This window comes from Ursus maritimus, unplaced genomic scaffold, assembly GCF_017311325.1.
Source record: "Ursus maritimus isolate PB19 unplaced genomic scaffold, ASM1731132v1 scaffold_29, whole genome shotgun sequence".
Lineage (NCBI taxonomy): Eukaryota > Metazoa > Chordata > Mammalia > Carnivora > Ursidae > Ursus > Ursus maritimus.
Genome location: NW_024425452.1, coordinates 3611160 through 3617159, shown reverse-complemented (window position 1 = coordinate 3617159; position 6000 = coordinate 3611160).

The window sequence follows — 6000 nt, the reverse complement described above, 5'->3', positions numbered from 1 at the left end:
GATGCAGGAATTGTTCCTGCTGGGGGTAGAACCCAGACTGCACTTTCTAAGGGTGCGACCTGAGGCACATTGATTCTTCTGGTCTCCAGTCCCATCCTCTGTTAACTCAGTAACTGCAAGTTAACTGGAAGGGGTAACTGGAATGGGACGATGAGAGAGATCCACTTGCCCAAACCTCAGAAGCGGGAAGGCTGCAGCCTAGACACACCGGGCACACCGGCAGAGAGTGGCCCACAGAGGGGGACTAGGACATGGGCGAGCACTTGTGAGCGGTCTCCTGCGGGTAGAGGAGTGGGGTCACAGTCCATCGGGTAGCTGGGCCCAGATGGATACAGTGGGGTGGCACTCGCACTCAGGACAGAGAGAGGGAGACCCACTTTAGGACCCTTTTGAGCCACTTTTTTTTTTTTTATAGATTTTATTTATTTATTTATTCGACAGAGATAGAGACAGCCAGCGAGAGAGGGAACACAAGCAGGGGGAGTGGGAGAGGAAGAAGCAGGCTCCCAGTGGAGGAGCCTGATGTAGGGCTCGATCTCATAATGCCAGGATCACGCCCTGAGCCGAAGACAGACGCTTAACGACTGAGCCACCCAGGCGCTCCCCTTTTGACCCACTTTTGCCCCAAGATTGAGTGAAGTTCCGTGAGATAGCTTGATACAGAGACAGCTGGGTTTGTTTGTTTTTAAATACCTCATCCTCCTACTTCCTAAAACGGGTCTACTTTTTGCCTTTCTGGACTCAGAAGAGATAAGGGCCACAAATTCTATTTTGTAAGCCTCACAGCCTCGGAAATACCATTTATCCTCATCCCGCCACCAGTCTCCGTGAGTACCATCTCTAAAAATGTCAAAGACCTTGAAGAAAGAAAACGTAAATATAGAAAATGCCCGTCCCACTTCTGCCTGGAGGAAGTAGGGGAGAGAAGCTCGAGACCAGATTTATTGACCTAGGGCGAGGAGCTAAAGCGCAGGTTTATTGGCCTAGCATTCCTCTCCTTCCGGGTGCTTCCTGAGCAGATGCGATGGCCATGGGCCACCCCTGGGGCATGGGCGGGACAAAGACGGAGTCCGCACAGGTGCCAATCCTGCGAATTCATGATCTCACTCAGTTCTTACATCCACGGCAGGATTGCCATGATTATGACCATTGTAAAGATGAGGAAACCAAGATTCAGAGTGGTTAAGCAACTTACCCCAGAGTCATATAGGAGATAAATGGCCTGATCTCCCCGCAGTGTGGCCCCTCCCTCAGGCCTTCCCATCTCTGTAAGGGGCAACTGCCACTTTCTAGTTCCTCTGGCCAAAATCTTGGATGTTATCTTGACTTCTCTCTTCCCATCACAGTTCACTACCCATATTAGTAAATCCTGGTAGCTCTACTTTCAAAATATTCAGAATCTCATCACCTCACTGATGTCGTCATGACTACCAGTTCTGAGCATTCATCATTTCTCACCTGAATTATTGTAGTCGCCCGCTAACTGCTGTTTCTGTTTCTCTTCTCCATACAGAGACCATTTTGATCTTTATAAAACATAAATCAGATACTGTCTTCTTTCTACACAAACTGTCCGGGGGGTCCCATCTCACTCAGAGTTAAAGCCTAAGGCTTTCATTGTGACCTACAAGACCTTGCGTGGTCTGACCTCCCCTAGCTTTCTGACTCAACTTCTATCCTTGTCTCTGTCATTCTGCTCCAGCCACACTGGCTTCTTTGCTTTCCTTAACTGTGCCTGATATATTTTCTGCCTCAGGGCCTTTGCGCCTACTGTTGCCCCTTTGCACAAGGCTCTTTCTCCAGGTATCCATCCTGCTCTCTCTCTCACCTCCAAGTCTTTGCTCCTATTTAAAAGTACATCCTATTTAAAAGTACATTCCTCCACCCCATCTCCTCTGTCTCCTCTCTATCCAAACCGCTGTTTTTACTTATCCCCACAGCCAATCATTACCGGACATGCTATATATTTTATTTTACTTCCTTATCTTGTTGATTACCTGCCTCCCCCACAGGACTGTAGGGACTTACCTCTACCCTATCTGCTGCTGTGTCCTCGGTGTTTGGCAATAAACAATGTAAGAATAAATCAGTAGAGGGGACGCCTGGCCTGGGTGGCTCAGTTGCTTAAACGTCTGCCTTTGGCTCAAGTCATGATTTCAGAGTCCTGGGATCCAGCTCCTTGCTCAGAGAGGAGTCTGCTTCTCCCTCTGCCTGCCCCTCCCCCTGCTGTGCACTCCCCCCACTCTCTGACAAATAAATAAATAAAATCTAAAAAAAAAAAAAAAAAAAAAAGACTGAATCAGTAGAGGTTCTGTGATGGGACCCAAACTCAGGCCTGCTTGTCCAGAGCCTGTGCCGCAGAGCCCCGGAGCTCCTTAGATCTGAATATACTCCTAGGATGCGAGAACCCCAATTGCCATGAACAGCTGGAGAGAGCCTTTTGGAGAGGGAGAACCGACCACATGAACCCAAGGGAGAGGAAGTCAGACCTCGATGGTTCCCGTTGGGACCCTCTGAAATGTGTAATTTTGAGGGAACCATGGAGTCCCAACCAAGCACGGGCCCTCATAAGCCGCTGCTGTGACCTCAAGTAAGTCATCCCCCCCCCAACCTCAGTTTCCACAGCTGTGAGATCCTCAGACCCTGGACCTGGAGCCAGAGGCTTGTCCCATCCCCCATCCTCCATTCCCATCCCCCATCCCCCCACCCCCATCCCAGCAGAGTGAGGGGATCCAGGCCTGGGCCAGTGAGGCAAGTAAGAGAAACAGGATGTTGTCTCTGGTAACAATGGGGAACCCCAGAGGGGGGTGGGAAGGGAGGGGGGAGGGGAAGCAGCTGCCGGTACGTGGCTCTAGTCGTTGGTTATTCCCTACCCCCCCCACCCCCCCACCTCGCGCCCCTGGGATTAACTCCCCTGTCCACCTCCTTCCCACCCTCACCGGGATTAATCCTTCCCCACACGCACAGCCTGCCCCAGACATTTTTCTCCAAGGTAGAAAAGCAAGGCTCTGCTGAGGATTTCCTCAGCCTTTCCTGGAAAGATAACCGTCCCCTCTGGCTGCAGAGCTACCAGAGAGCAATTCCTTCTGTTCCTGATTTAGCCTGTGTAATGGATCCTGCCGCCACCACCCTGACCTCTACCCCCCACCCTCTGCTGCTGGGGAGAGGCCAGCAACTTTGAGGAAACTGGCCAAACCTCCTGTTCCTTAAAGTCAATTTAAAGAAAAGAAAAAGATCTGAGTGCCAACTTGTGAAGTTGAGGCCTGCGGACTGGACAGTGAGTGACCTCTGCAATCCTCCTCCTTGCTCCTGTCCCAGACCCTCAGGGCCAGCCAGAAGCATTCTGGAGAGCCCCCTGTCCCCCCCCTTAGGCATCAATTAATTGGACCATTCACGTCAACAGCACGCACTGAGGCAGGCAGCTCTGTGCCAGGCCTGTGCAGGGCCTGGAGGCCACGGAACAGATACACTGAGAGTCAGCAGATAGGGCAACAGACAGGCAGCTGCGGAGACCAGGGCTGGGGGTGAGAGTTGTAATATAGCTAAAGGTTTTGCTGTGTTGTTTGTTTTGTTTTGTTTTTTAAGTAATCTCTACACCCAATGTGGGGCTTGAACTCACAGCCCCAAGATCAAGAATCGCGCCCCACCGACTGAGACAGCCAGGTGCCCCATATAGCTAAAGGGTTCTTGCGAGACTCTGGAGCCCTGGGCCTCGTGCGCCTCCCACCCCTTTCTGCTTGTCCCCTTCCAGGGGTCCACAGCACCTGACTGCCTGGCCACCTCAGAGGTGAAGGATGCAGTCACATGCTGGCTTGGCCCTAGGGATGCCTTGAGCAGACTGGGTTTTTTTTAAGATTTTAGTTATTTCGGAGACAGAGAGCATGAGCTGGGTGGGGGAGGGACAGAGGGAGAGGGAGAAGCAGACGCCCCGCCGCAGGGAGCCTGGCAGGACGTGATGCGGGGCTCAAGCCCCACTACCTGAGCCGAAGGGAGCCACCCAGGCGCCCCAGGAGCAGACTGTCCACTGCGCATGTGGGGACAGGAATAACCCCCTCCAGGAGCTGTGCTGTGTGCTGGCCCTCTTCTCTAACGTGGGAATGAACTACCGTACCTCCTGCCTCTGACAGGATCGAGATGGGGAAGATACTAGGTCCAGGGCTGGCTCCTAGAAGGTGTCCAGTAGACAAAGAGGCTCCTTCCTTTCATCGTTTGGGTTTTACCTGTCGCCACACCCTGTGTGTGAGGCCAGCCCGACTGGCTGCTCCTCGAAGGCCTTGCATGAGGCACCCTGACGGTCATGACCAGCCCCTGAGAGCCGATGCGGGGCCTCAGTGAAAGCTGGAAAAATCGATGGAGGCCTGGGTCCCCTTGAGGCCCCTGGCTCTGTCAGGTTTCACGGTCCTGTTGTCCCCTCTCAGGGACCAGCACTGGCTTGGAGCCCTTCCCATTTATAGGAAGTTGAGGGCAGTGCTGACCCCCCAACAAGGAGTTCTGGAAAGAAGCCATGGAGGCCTCATCAAGGGCAGGGGTGCTGACGGGCAGGTGTGGAGGCCAGCCAGGTGCAGGAAGTGTTGGCGGGGAAGGGCAGAACACTAGCCTGGAATTCGGAGTTCAGCCCTGCTGCCTGTCACACCTCCTCTTCGCTGGTGACAATAGTCACTCAATTATCTGAGTGGAGCTGTGGTGAGGATCTGGGGCCTGCATGTGGTGACAACTCAGAGAACGTTTTGGGAACTTGCAGCTCCTCCGAGGTGAGAGATCATGCCCTTGGGAGGGACAGTCCCATACCCACGACCACCGTTCCTCTGCCCCCCAGTTCCAGGCAATGATAGACCCTGAACAGACAACTGGGCAGGAGAACATACTAGACATGCTTACTGAGCATGAAGACATGGGCCAGGGAGTTGGGTGTTGCCTGAAGCGTAATTAGAGCTGACAGGTGGGGCCCTACCCTATCTGCAAGAACAGTTGCTGTGGCCAGGGAGAAGGGGGCCCAGAGAGGAGCCTGCACAGAATGCAGCCCATTGTCCCCACCGAAACAACTGTCACTCTCCTCAGACTCCGCTGATAGGACTGGAGGCGGGAAATGGGAGCTCTACCCTCTCTGGCAAGACCTCACAGGAAAGTCAGCTGTTGGGGCAGGACAGCTGCTCCCTGGAAGGTGGGAAGGAGGGGTGTGGACCAGGAGGCAGGAGGTGAGGAAGGACATGCCTGGCATATTTGATGCGGGAAGGGAGGGCGGCAAAACCCACAAACCCCAGGAGGAAATCTAACAAGGGCTGAGCAAGACCCTAGTGGTGAAAGCAAGCAGTGTTTACAGAGGGACCAAAGGAGAAGACATAAATATATGGATTAATGTTCCAAGGTAATAATGGTCAGGGAAGTATCACGTTATACAAATGTTAGTTCTCCCCCAAATTCATCTGGAAATTCGGTGTGATTCCAACTAAGATCCCAACAGTGTTGATTTCTTCCCTTTCTGGAATTGAGTAAGCTGATCACAAAATGTGTACGGAAGTTGGGGCGCCTGCGTGGCTCAGTCGGTTAAGCGTCTGCCTTCAGCTCAGGTTATGATCTTGGGGTCCTGGGATCAAGCTCCACATTGGGCTCCTTGCTCAGTGGGGAGCCTGCTTCTCTTTCTCCCTCTGCCTGCCTCTCCCCCTGCTTGTTCTCTCTCTCTCTGTCAAATAAATAAATAAGTACAATCTTAAAAAAAATGTATGTGGAAGAAAAAAGGACCAAGAATAGCCAAGTCAATCTTTTTTTCCTTTTTTTTAAGATTTTATTTATTTATTTGACAGAGAGAGAGAGTGCACACGCACACACAAGCAGGGGGAGTGGCAGGCAGAGGGAGAAACAGGCTCCCTGCTCAGCAGGCAGCCCCATGTGGGGCTTGATCCCAGGACCCAAGCAGAAGGCACACGCTTAACCAACTGAGCCACCGAGGCGCCCCAGCCAAGTCAATCTGAGAAGAAAAAGAAGAGATAATACCAAGTGTGG